Consider the following 14216-nt stretch of genomic DNA (forward strand, 5'->3'; position numbering starts at 1 on the left):
GAAGACTCCTTTCCATCCATGTTCTTTTCCTAAGCTTGAATCCGCCGCTGTTACGAGACTCCGCCGCTGCCGAGGGGGTGCTCAAGTTTATAGACCATGGGGCGCACGAACTCGAGGTACCCGGGGGTAGAAATTGAGAAATAAAGTTAGAAATAGAGCAGTAGTTAAACGATGAAGCAGTAGGTGTTTACGCGCTATGCAAGACACATCTCAGGGATCAAGAAGATCCACCGTTTATTGGTGGCTACGTCTGGGAAGGGAGCTACAGAAGAACAACTGAGAGGAAGGGAGGAGGGATAGGCATGCTGATACATCAAGGAACAAATTGGCAAATAAAATCAAGTTGTAGAGAACATGTCTGTGTATATCAGGTACAATGACAGTAAAAGGACATGGCTAGGGGTAGTTTATTTAGGGACAGGGGATATATGCAGGAGAGAAAACAAGGATCTAGTTAAGTGTCTCAATGACGATATAAAGCAGTTTGGAGACAGTGCCGAGATTATTCTGCTGGGTGACATGAATGGCCACATCAAGTATCTGGATGGATTCACAGATTGTAACGGGAAGTTAATGCTAGACTTCTGGGAGTGACACAACCTAGTTATTTCTAGTAGAGAAACTAAATATGAGGAACAAATCTCGTGGGAATCCTGTAAGAGGCAGACGACTATTGAGTACTGACTAATGTCGCAGAGGCATATATAGCAAGCTCGCATAATGGAAACAAGTAAAGAGGGGAAGTGATCATAAGTGCATTAGTCTACAGTTGGCAGCCCTGATCGAAAAATGCAGAGAATTCAACAAGAGAACGCAAAATTAAATGACGAACAAATACCGCTAATAGCTGCCGGCATAAAGGAAGCAATGGAGAAATGCCCCATGGAAAAAAAGAATTGTAATCAGCTAGAACTACCCATTAGTATAAAAATAAAACAAGTGAAATGAGTAAACCACTGGAGAAGAAACCACAAAGCTGGTGGGATAAAGAAATTAGGGAGGCCATTGAACAAACGGATGCCTTCAAGGGAACACAGAGAAGCAAAGGGGGCGCAGTTATCTGAAGGAAAAATATGCCAAAATGGGAACCTTATCAACGAAAGCAAAAGCAAGTGCATACCCGGATATTGTTCACCACTGTTCGTTTCATTTACTCTGACTCCAATCCATAGCAGTCCTAACTGACCACTTCAGCAAGTATTTTTTAGAAGTTTTAAGCTGCCTGAAACAAATTGCAAACAGGCAGACCAAGACAAAAGTTTTGAAGACAGGACTTTTCGATTTTCAGTTTTTCAGGCAGTTGTTAAAGAGCCTGCTTAAGGAGCAAGACGGGACGCCTGGCGAAATGAACGACGACCTCTTGAAAACAGTCATGCGGCTGGCAACGGAAACCAAAAGGATGTAATGAGATTTTGGGAAACATTGAAGCTGATCTCAAACCATCCTGCTATCGATCCTCTTTGCACCAGCGTAGGAGCCGAGGCGCATTCATATTTCCAGCCTTTCCTGCGCCTCGAGCAGTCAGATCGATGAACATATCAGATACCTTAACTGGTTCTCCAGTCATAGGCTGAAAAAAAATGAAGGAAACTGACCACTCCAGGACAAATAAAATGCAGCTACTGATGCACGGCGGCTGGCTAAAACACTAGAAACTCACGGTGAAAGCAGTGTTTGTGCCTAATTTATTGCGTGACACGGAGTACTGGTACGAGATACCTAATAACAAGGCAGAGATACTAAGTGATGTTTTCTTGCGCATTTTTTTCATCTGGCACAAAATAAACCTGGCACTGTATTTTGTCACGAAGGTGCGCGTGGTCATCAGTGTTCGCGTCGACAGTTGTCGTAGAGTCTATTTTTTATTTCTGTTTGCACGCATTGCGACCCGCATAAAATAAAATAATGCGACCCGTATAAAACTACAAGCTGTCTCCGAAAACAAGAAGAATGAAGTGCTTGGCAGCGACCAGATTCATTGCTTTCAAAAGCACTGATCATAAGGCAGTACCGGTCGAGCCGCAGCTGTGTGCCTGCAAGTGGTTTGAAGCAACTGTGTGAGGGGTCACGGGAACCAAGTGACATCCAGCAGCCGAGAAAGCTCGTGCCCAATAGAAGGTAAGCGCGAGAGCAGCTGTGCTTGTGTGAATAGCCCTTTGTGGAGGGATCGCTAAGACACCTGTGCGACAGAGTTTGTAACAGAGTGTCTCGGATGTGGCACAACTGCTGAAATGCGCCACACAGAAATACTGCAGTCACGGCTGGCTTTTCGAAGGTAATCAGGTTCACTTCATCATCAAAGATGGTAGGCTGCCAATCACTGCCAAATTTGATCGGATAGGATTTGTGCCATCTCCACCTCCTAAGCCGCCATGAAAGGGTAAGCCCGATATCGTTAAAGCGAGTGGCCAAGGGTCACCTTTTGTGGCAAGTCAAGTGGCACAACTAGGCTGGCTTTGCAAGGCGTAAATGTTCCCATTCAGCCGACGTGGTTTGGCACAGAGATTTCAGTGATGTAATGCTGACGTCGTAAGAATAATCTCAATATGTGAGACACACTGCACGATTCTGGATGGATTACTGGGCCTAGGTGTGGCTGACCTGATGGGGGTACGAAATGGCAGATGCATATTCAAGTTTCAGCCTGACCAAAGTTAAATAGGCAGTTAGTGTAGCAGATAAGACTAATCGTTTTTTTATTGACTGTGTGTATTCCTTTTCTTCGCTTCAAAAGAAGGTCGAGTTTTTACTTCAATGTGTCCATCCTGTTTGTGGAGATCAGTAAAGTAATTGCTTAGCCCGAAGGCGCAAATGTCTAGAAGCTTGTAGGTATAGCAGAGGTATCTCAATCCTTGAACAAGCTCTGCTCTGAGCCATTTTTCTTGGTGTCCAAGGCCATCGCTTGCGTCTAAGCTCTTCAGGAGAGTATTTATTTATCCCGCCTTCTTTGCAGTAGCATTGGGAATTTCACTGAGCACCTTCGACTTGCAATATTCATTGATGTGTTTATGCAGAAAAATGCTTGGAAAAAAGGAATTACTGAAGGAAAATGCTGGCTGGAGATTTCTTTCCTCTTTTTGTTTTTCAGGTTGAAAGCCGGTCTTCCCACATTTTTGATGAAGTCCCAGCCTCCACTTTCGCTGTCCGTATCACAACTCATGGACACTCTGAATAAGGACTCCGTCATCGAATGCGACAAAGATGAAAACAGCGAGTTTGCAAACACGCAAGCTGAACCTCCGTTTTCCCAAAATGACCTGGACATCAAGCCTAACTCGAGAGGCGACCAGCCTGAAAGATCCCGTCTAACACGAGTGCCTTTTCACTGGATAGGGCAGAAGGAGGAGGTGCCCATAAGAGCTGCAACTAGCAACCACCATGGCCGAAGACCTGCACACAATGTCCAACGTGAACGAACAGATGACTTCTAAGCTGGGAGAACTTAAGATCTCTTCACACAAACAGCAAATGCGGAATTATAACCTTGAATGTGTAAACTCCGTTCTGGCTGAATATATCAGCCACTACAACACACATAATGAAGAGGACATAGGGAATTCAGAGGACACAGATAACGCAGAGACAGAGTAGATGGTAGAGGCCATCCTGGGTCTCCTGGGCCTAGTCAAGCTCAGAGCTTCTAGCTCAGGAGACCTTTCCAATTTCTGGAAAAATAAAACATGTATGTATGTATGTAAAAAACTCTCTGGCAAGACATGTTCCTTGCCTTCTGTTCTTTGTACAGTGCACTGTGTTCAGACATGTTTTGGCATTTGTGATGACATTCTCTTCACGTTCAAGGAGTATTGGAAAAATCCAATGCCTTTCGTTCTGCATTTTAGATCTTTTATTGCTTTCCTAAGTTTACACAGATTTGCTTCGCACATTTTCACTCTCTGTTCTCATGGGCTGTTAGTTTCTGGCCATTTCATGCTTCAGCTCACTTCTGACACTGAAGGTGCACCTTGATGTACTGCTGAAGTGAAGCTATGGACATTGCCATGATATTAGTTGTACTTGATTGAAAATCCTGTTTGAAGATCAGACCCATCTAATTAGTAATATGTGCTATAGGCGACACTGATCATCAGAAATTTTAATTGATGATTCTAAAAGAATCGAATTGTGGGATGGAGATCCCTTGAACTTATTTACAAATACTGTGTTACATGTTTGTTTTGAATTTCCATCCCCTCCTTGATGTATTTGCATTTGGTTGATGTCTTCTGAAATTGTGCATATGCACAATTTAAGGAGTAACAGGGAATGTTGATTAGTAGGTGCAAACCAACGTTCTTTCCTAATGGCTTCTTGAACTGTGAGAAGCAGTTCTTACTCTATTTCTCAGCTTCTAGATTTCACACATATGCTTCCATGTGCTGTGTTGTATTTGACTAAGCTCGAAGCAGGCTCCTAGTTGTGGTATGGCATGTAATAACTATAATATTTAGCACACATTAGTATTTGCAATCAAAATTTTTATTTGTACATGCTTCTGGGATTAAGCCTGTCTTGTGCAGTGCGAGAGCTCCCAATCACCTTCTACTGGACCCCACCACTGAGGGTCCTAATGAGTGACATGTGTTGTTGTTCTTCCGTGAGATTAGTTGGCAAGATTGTGTATTGCACAATGTTCTATTTATGGCTTCGTTGTCTGCTTTCTGGCACTGTGGCTGAAAATTAAATTTTGAGGCCATGTTGCCAGGGGAAAATTTTTTTGTGCGTGTGAGAAATAGAGATTAAGCGAGGAGATGGCATTGCTTACTGATGGGGTTTATACGTGCAGGTCAGGCACGGAGGAACAGTATGACGAGAAGTAAAGAATACTCCAGGAAATATCCGACATCACTCGCGAGCATGGAGATAAGGTGAAGCCGGCATCCACAAAAAAGTTTCCTGTGCTCGGTGACAGCTACCAACTACGCTAGTTGCGGAGCGGAACTCTGTGACTTTGACCAGAATCCGGCTACCGCCGCTCATGCCGCTGCCCTGGACGCCGGCCCCTGCACCGCAGATGTGTCATCGCCCAAGGAGCACCCGTGTGAGAATATTTTTATGGGCAATTTCAGACAAATGTGATGTCAGGCAGGCATTCAGGACACGGTCACGCCGCAGTAGCGCTTCGACCAGCGGTGGCTAGAGTATGTTTTATTGCCAAAGCAGCTTTATCGTGAATGTCCTAATTTAACGAGTCTAGTCGGAGCTCGCGAATGGGCCATCCAAAAGTCAGTGTTCCCTAAAACAAGCTTCATCGATCAGAAAGCACTTCTGTTAGTTAACCATCTCTTGTGCATTCTTGAAAGTGAAGGCAAGTTGCAGTATATGCAGTTTGGCTATGTTAATCTGTGCTGCCCATAACCTTCCACATTGCAACAGCTACTGCTGTATCACCATTCAACGTGCTGTAAAGCCGACCTTCAACCTAGATTTTTGAATTCAGGTGGCACATTCCACTTTGAACAATGTGAAAACTGTTACGAAGCATTTGTCTTCGAAAATATTGTGGTTACTGTAAAAAAATTCCTGGATCTATTTATTACAATGCTTTAGTACAAACACTGCAGGCCACTTGTGCATTAAAATCTGTTAGGAATATATAAAATCAGTCTCTGAGATGTGGACTTTGCAATAGTTACTGTTCATTAGGGAAACATTGCTCTGTATGTGTGCTACCCTTGTTTAGGGCAATCAGCTGGTGACCCATCCCCAGCAGCAAATATAATGCAGTAAATATATCGAGTGGATACAGCTGAAGATGTGCCAGCAACAGGTGATGGTGGCACACATCCAGATTGCGAGCTCGGCTCCAGTGTGCAGCTGCCTGCAGCCGTTTCCCAACCAAGCCTTGGCCACTGCTGCACAGGTTCTCAGCCTGAAAGGCGAGGTAAGTTAACTGCACCACATATAATTAGGCAGCTAATTGCAAAGCAACGCGCTGCTGTAAAGCAAGCTCAGAGATACCAAAATGTCCGATATGGGACTTATTTTTCCGATTTCTTTGCAGTTTTCGTGCTCAGCGCACCATGTGGCGAAGCTAGGCCTAAAGCAGTCCAGCCTTCCAAAGCAGACTGAAGTCGCGGTGACCCCTTCGGGGGACCACACCCAGCTTGTGATGCGACCAAAGATCCAAATATGTAAGTGATAGAGGGAACGTCGGGCAGACATGAGGAATTTGAAGTGCCCGGCCAGTAGTAGGCTAGCAAGAAAGGAAAATACCTGCCACTCGAGAGGAGTGTGCAGCTTATTGCAAAGCAACGCGCTGCTGTAAAGCAGGGGGGCAGCAAGATGGCGGAAAATTCGATAAAGAAGGAGAATGCAGATCCCGAAAGGAGCCGAAAAGATCCTTTTGAAGCCACACGGCAGCCTGGTGTGCCTAGTCAAGTGTGGCAATGCCTATTTGATTGACGCAATGAAGAGGGTGGCGGGAGTGAACCCACGTGTGGAGCAGGATGACGTGGTCTCCTTAAATATGAAGCTGCACTCGATTCTCGTAGCCACTACAAGCACAGATAGAAAGCTGCACTAGGCGAGCCTTATGCACATCACGTTCCAGGACTAGAAGATAGCAATGACAGTCTCTGTGGTGACTCCGGAAGATTGTGGCAATGGCGTGATTAAGAACATGCCACTAGAGTATATTCCTTCGACAAAATACGTACAGACTGGACCAGTGTAGCAACCTGAAAGCTTTGGTCGTTCGCAGGCTTGGAAGATAATCGAGAACCGTGCTTATTCTCATCGAAGAGAGAGAAGTTCCAAGATACATTGTTCTGAACGAGGTGTCCTTAAGATGCCATGTATACTGTAAAAAGTGCGATGTTTGCAACGTTTGCGGCAGACTCAGCTACAGGGAAGACGTCTGCCCAGACCCGAGCGACTACAAACCCAAAGTCTGCGGACTGGAGAAACCCTCAAGAGACCGCCAAATTGAGGCGAAGTGTTAGCCATGTGGCAGAGGCCATGTATTGGGCAAGCGAAAATGTCAAGAGATGTACAGTGCACAGGACTCCACTCGAAGTGAAGAAGCGGCAATGGGAGCGAACGATTGCGCAGAAAGAGGCAACACCAGCAAGCCACCAGGGGCGCAAAAGGAAATAACGGGAGGACTTCAGCATTCGAGAAGACTCCTTTCCATCCATGTTCTTTTCCTAAGCTTGAATCCGCCGCTGTTACGAGACTCCGCCGCTGCCGAGGGGGTGCTCAAGTTTATAGACCATGGGGCGCACGAACTCGAGGTACCCGGGGGTAGAAATTGAGAAATAAAGTTAGAAATAGAGCAGTAGTTAAACGATGAAGCAGTAGGTGTTTACGCGCTATGCAAGACACATCTCAGGGATCAAGAAGATCCACCGTTTATTGGTGGCTACGTCTGGGAAGGGAGCTACAGAAGAACAACTGAGAGGAAGGGAGGAGGGATAGGCATGCTGATACATCAAGGAACAAATTGGCAAATAAAATCAAGTTGTAGAGAACATGTCTGTGTATATCAGGTACAATGACAGTAAAAGGACATGGCTAGGGGTAGTTTATTTAGGGACAGGGGATATATGCAGGAGAGAAAACAAGGATCTAGTTAAGTGTCTCAATGACGATATAAAGCAGTTTGGAGACAGTGCCGAGATTATTCTGCTGGGTGACATGAATGGCCACATCAAGTATCTGGATGGATTCACAGATTGTAACGGGAAGTTAATGCTAGACTTCTGGGAGTGACACAACCTAGTTATTGCTAGTAGAGAAACTAAATATGAGGAACAAATCTCATGGGAATCCTGTAAGAGGCAGACGACTATTGAGTACTGACTAATGTCGCAGAGGCATATATAGCAAGCTCGCATAATGGAAACAAGTAAAGAGGGGAAGTGATCATAAGTGCATTAGTCTACAGTTGGCAGCCCTGATCGAAAAATGCAGAGAATTCAACAAGAGAACGCAAAATTAAATGACGAACAAATACCGCTAATAGCTGCCGGCATAAAGGAAGCAATGGAGAAATGCCCCATGGAAAAAAAGAATTGTAATCAGCTAGAACTACCCATTAGTATAAAAATAAAACAAGTGAAATGAGTAAACCACTGGAGAAGAAACCACAAAGCTGGTGGGATAAAGAAATTAGGGAGGCCATTGAACAAACGGATGCCTTCAAGGGAACACAGAGAAGCAAAGGGGGCGCAGTTATCTGAAGGAAAAATATGCCAAAATGGGAACCTTATCAACGAAAGCAAAAGCAAGTGCATACCCGGATATTGTTCACCACTGTTCGTTTCATTTACTCTGACTCCAATCCATAGCAGTCCTAACTGACCACTTCAGCAAGTATTTTTTAGAAGTTTTAAGCTGCCTGAAATAAATTGCAAACAGGCAGACCAAGACAAAAGTTTTGAAGACAGGACTTTTCGATTTTCAGTTTTTCAGGCAGTTGTTAAAGAGCCTGCTTAAGGAGCAAGACGCCACGCCTGGCGAAATGAACGACGACCTCTTGAAAACAGTCATGCGGCTGGCAACGGAAACCAAAAGGATGTAATGAGATTTTGGGAAACATTGAAGCTGATCTCAAACCATCCTGCTATCGATCCTCTTTGCACCAGCGTAGGAGCCGAGGCGCATTCATATTTCCAGCCTTTCCTGCGCCTCGAGCAGTCAGATCGATGAACATATCAGATACCTTAACTGGTTCTCCAGTCATAGGCTGAAAAAAAAATGAAGGAAACTGACCACTCCAGGACAAATAAAATGCAGCTACTGATGCACGGCGGCTGGCTAAAACACTAGAAACTCACGGTGAAAGCAGTGTTTGTGCCTAATTTATTGCGTGACACAGAGTACTGGTACGAGATACCTAATAACAAGGCAGAGATACTAAGTGATGTTTTCTTGCGCATTTTTTTCATCTGGCACAAAATAAACCTGGCACTGTACTTTGTCACGAAGGTGCGCGTGGTCATCAGTGTTCGCGTCGACAGTTGTCGTAGAGTCTATTTTTTATTTCTGTTTGCACGCATTGCGACCCGCATAAAATAAAATAATGCGACCCGTATAAAACTACAAGCTGTCTCCGAAAACAAGAAGAATGAAGTGCTTGGCAGCGACCAGCTTCATTGCTTTCAGAAGCACTGATCATAAGGCAGTACCGGTCGAGCCGCAGCTGTGTGCCTGCAAGTGGTTTGAAGCAACTGTGTGAGGGGTTACGGGAACCAAGTGACATCCAGCAGCCGAGAAAGCTCGTGCCCAATAGAAGGTAAGCGCGAGAGCAGCTGTGCTTGTGTGAATAGCCCTTTGTGGAGGGATCGCTAAGACACCTGTGCGACAGAGTTTGTAACAGAGTGTCTCGGATGTGGCACAACTGCTGAAATGCGCCACACAGAAATACTGCAGTCACGGCTGGCTTTTCGAAGGTAATCAGGTTCACTTCATCATCAAAGATGGTAGGCTGCCAATCACTGCCAAATTTAATCGGATAAGATTTGTGCCATCTCCACCTCCTAAGCCGCCATGAAAGGGTAAGCCCGATATCGTTAAAGCGAGTGGCCAAGGGTCACCTTTTGTGGCAAGTCAAGTGGCACAACTAGGCTGGCTTTGCAAGGCGTAAATGTTCCCATTCAGCCGACGTGGTTTGGCACAGAGATTTCAGTGATGTAATGCTGACGTCGTAAGAATAATCTCAATATGTGAGACACACTGCACGATTCTGGATGGATTACTGGGCCTAGGTGTGGCTGACCTGATGGGGGTACGAAATGGCAGATGCATATTCAAGTTTCAGCCTGACCAAAGTTAAATAGGCAGTTAGTGTAGCAGATAAGACTAATCGTTTTTTTATTGACTGTGTGTATTCCTTTTCATCGCTTCAAAAGAAGGTCGAGTTTTTACTTCAATGTGTCCATCCTGTTTGTGGAGATCAGTAAAGTAATTGCTTAGCCCGAAGGCGCAAATGTCTAGAAGCTTGTAGGTATAGCAGAGGTATCTCAATCCTTGAACAAGCTCTGCTCTGAGTCATTTTTCTTGGTGTCCAAGGCCATCGCTTGCGTCTAAGCTCTTCAGGAGAGTATTTATTTATCCCGCCTTCTTTGCAGTAGCATTGGGAATTTCACTGAGCACCTTCGACTTGCAATATTCATTGATGTGTTTATGCAGAAAAATGCTTGGAAAAAAGGAATTACTGAAGGAAAATGCTGGCTGGAGATTTCTTTCCTCTTTTTGTTTTTCAGGTTGAAAGCCGGTCTTCCCACATTTTTGATGAAGTCCCAGCCTCCACTTTCGCTGTCCGTATCACAACTCATGGACACTCTGAATAAGGACTCCGTCATCGAATGCGACAAAGATGAAAACAGCGAGTTTGCAAACACGCAAGCTGAACCTCCGTTTTCCCAAAATGACCTGGACATCAAGCCTAACTCGGGAGGCGACCAGCCTGAAGGATCCCGTCTAACACGAGTGCCTTTTCACTGGATAGGGCAGAAGGAGGAGGTGCCCATAAGAGCTGCAACTAGCAACCACCATGGCCAAAGACCTGCACACAATGTCCAACGTGAACGAACAGATGACTTCTAAGCTGGGAGAACTTAAGATCTCTTCACACAAACAGCAAATGCGGAATTATAACCTTGAATGTGTAAACTCCGTTCTGGCTGAATATATCAGCCACTACAACACACATAATGAAGAGGACATAGGGAATTCAGAGGACACAGATAACGCAGAGACAGAGTAGATGGTAGAGGCCATCCTGGGTCTCCTGGGCCTAGTCAAGCTCAGAGCTTCTAGCTCAGGAGACCTTTCCAATTTCTGGAAAAATAAAACATGTATGTATGTATGTAAAAAACTCTCTGGCAAGACATGTTCCTTGCCTTCTGTTCTTTGTACAGTGCACTGTGTTCAGACATGTTTTGGCATTTGTGATGACATTCTCTTCACGTTCAAGGAGTATTGGAAAAATCCAATGCCTTTCGTTCTGCATTTTAGATCTTTTATTGCTTTCCTAAGTTTACACAGATTTGCTTCGCACATTTTCACTCTCTGTTCTCATGGGCTGTTAGTTTCTGGCCATTTCATGCTTCAGCTCACTTCTGACACTGAAGGTGCACCTTGATGTACTGCTGAAGTGAAGCTATGGACATTGCCATGATATTAGTTGTACTTGATTGAAAATCCTGTTTGAAGATCAGACCCATCTAATTAGTAATATGTGCTATAGGCGACACTGATCATCAGAAATTTTAATTGATGATTCTAAAAGAATCGAATTGTGGGATGGAGATCCCTTGAACTTATTTACAAATACTGTGTTACATGTTTGTTTTGAATTTCCATCCCCTCCTTGATGTATTTGCATTTGGTTGATGTCTTCTGAAATTGTGCATATGCACAATTTAAGGAGTAACAGGGAATGTTGATTAGTAGGTGCAAACCAACCTTCTTTCCTAATGGCTTCTTGAACTGTGAGAAGCAGTTCTTACTCTATTTCTCAGCTTCTAGATTTCACACATATGCTTCCATGTGCTGTGTTGTATTTGACTAAGCTCGAAGCAGGCTCCTAGATGTGGTATGGCATGTAATAACTATAATATTTAGCACACATTAGTATTTGCAATCAAAATTTTTATTTGTACATGCTTCTGGGATTAAGCCTGTCTTGTGCAGTGCGAGAGCTCCCAATCACCTTCTACTGGACCCCACCACTGAGAGTCCTAATGAGTGACATGTGTTGTTGTTCTTCCGTGAGATTAGTTGGCAAGATTGTGTATTGCACAATGTTCTATTTATGGCTTCGTTGTCTGCTTTCTGGCACTGTGGCTGAAAATTAAATTTTGAGGCCATGTTGCCAGGGGAAAATTTTTTTGTGCGTGTGAGAAATAGAGATTAAGCGAGGAGATGGCATTGCTTACTGATGGGGTTTATACGTGCAGGTCAGGCACGGAGGAACAGTATGACGAGAAGTAAAGAATACTCCAGGAAATATCCGACATCACTCGCGAGCATGGAGATAAGGTGAAGCCGGCATCCACAAAAAAGTTTCCTGTGCTCGGTGACAGCTACCAACTACGCTAGTTGCGGAGCGGAACTCTGTGACTTTGACCAGAATCCGGCTACCGCCGCTCATGCCGCTGCCCTGGACGCCGGCCCCTGCACCGCAGATGTGTCATCGCCCAAGGAGCACCCGTGTGAGAATATTTTTATGGGCAATTTCAGACAAATGTGATGTCAGGCAGGCATTCAGGACACGGTCACGCCGCAGTAGCGCTTCGACCAGCGGTGGCTAGAGTATGTTTTATTGCCAAAGCAGCTTTATCGTGAATGTCCTAATTTAACGAGTCTAGTCGGAGCTCGCGAATGGGCCATCCAAAAGTCAGTGTTCCCTAAAACAAGCTTCATCGATCAGAAAGCACTTCTGTTTAGTTAACCATCTCTTGTGCATTCTTGAAAGTGAAGGCAAGTTGCAGTATATGCAGTTTGGCTATGTTAATCTGTGCTGCCCATAACCTTCCACATTGCAACAGCTACTGCTGTATCACCATTCAACGTGCTGTAAAACCGACCTTCACCCTAGATTTTTGAATTCAGGTGGCACATTCCACTTTGAACAATGTGAAAACTGTTACGAAGCATTTGTCTTCGAAAATATTGTGGTTACTGTAAAAAAATTCCTGGATCTATTTATTACAATGCTTTAGTACAAACACTGCAGGCCACTTGTGCATTAAAATCTGTTAGGAATATATAAAATCAGTCTCTGAGATGTGGACTTTGCAATAGTTACTGTTCATTAGGGAAACATTGCTCTGTATGTGTGCTACCCTTTTTTAGGGCAATCAGCTGGTGACCCATCCCCAGCAGCAAATATATTGCAGTAAATATATCGAGTGGATACAGCTGAAGATGTGCCAGCAACAGGTGATGGTGGCACACATCCAGATTGCGAGCTCGGCTCCAGTGTGCAGCTGCCAGCAGCCGTTTCCCAACCAAGCCTTGGCCACTGCTGCACAGGTTCTCAGCCTGAAAGGCGAGGTAAGTTAACTGCACCACATATAATTAGGCAGCTAAATGCAAAGCAACGCGCTGCTGTAAAGCAAGCTCAGAGATACCAAAATGTCCGATATGGGACTTATTTTTCCGATTTCTTTGCAGTTTTCGTGCTCAGCGCACCATGTGGCGAAGCTAGGCCTAAAGCAGTCCAGCCTTCCAAAGCAGACTGAAGTCGCGGTGACCACTTCGGGGGACCACACCCAGCTTGTGATGCGACCAAAGATCCAAATATGTAAGTGATAGAGGGAACGTCGGGCAGACATGAGGAATTTGAAGTGCCCGGCCAGTAGTAGGCTAGCAAGAAAGGAAAATACCTGCCACTCGAGAGGAGTGTGCAGCTTATTGCAAAGCAACGCGCTGCTGTAAAGCAGGGGGGCAGCAAGATGGCGGAAAATTCGATAAAGAAGGAGAATGCAGATCCCGAAAGGAGCCGAAAAGATCCTTTTGAAGCCACACGGCAGCCTGGTGTGCCTAGTCAAGCGTGGCAATGCCTATTTGATTGACGCAATCAAGAGGGTGGCGGGAGTGAACCCACGTGTGGAGGAGGATGACGTGGTCTCCTTAAATATGAAGCTGCACTCGATTCTCGTAGCCACTACAAGCACAGATAGAAAGCTGCACTAGGCGAGCCTTACGCACATCACGTTCCAGGACTAGAAGATAGCAATGACAGTCTCTGTGGTGACTCCGGAAGATTGTGGCAATGGCGTGATTAAGAACATGCCACTAGAGTATATTCCTTCGACAAAATACGTACAGACTGGACCAGTGTAGCAACCTGAAAGCTTTGGTCGTTCGCAGGCTTGGAAGATAATCGAGAACCGTGCTTATTCTCATCGAAAAGAGAGAAGTTCCAAGATACATTGTTCTGAACGAGGTGTCCTTAAGATGCCATGTATACCGTAAAAAGTGCGATGTTTGCAACGTTTGCGGCAGACTCAGCTACAGGGAAGACGTCTGCCCAGACCCGAGCGACTACAAACCCAAAGTCTGCGGACTGGAGAAACCCTCAAGAGACCGCCAAATTGAGGCGAAGTGTTAGCCATGTGGCAGAGGCCATGTATTGGGCAAGCGAAAATGTCAAGAGATGTACAGTGCACAGGACTCCACTCGAAGTGAAGAAGCGGCAATGGGAGCGAACGATTGCGCAGAAAAAGGCAACACCAGCAAGCCACCAGGGGCGCAAAAGGAAA

Source organism: Amblyomma americanum, chromosome 1 (assembly GCF_052857255.1).
Source record: "Amblyomma americanum isolate KBUSLIRL-KWMA chromosome 1, ASM5285725v1, whole genome shotgun sequence".
Taxonomy (NCBI): domain Eukaryota; kingdom Metazoa; phylum Arthropoda; class Arachnida; order Ixodida; family Ixodidae; genus Amblyomma; species Amblyomma americanum.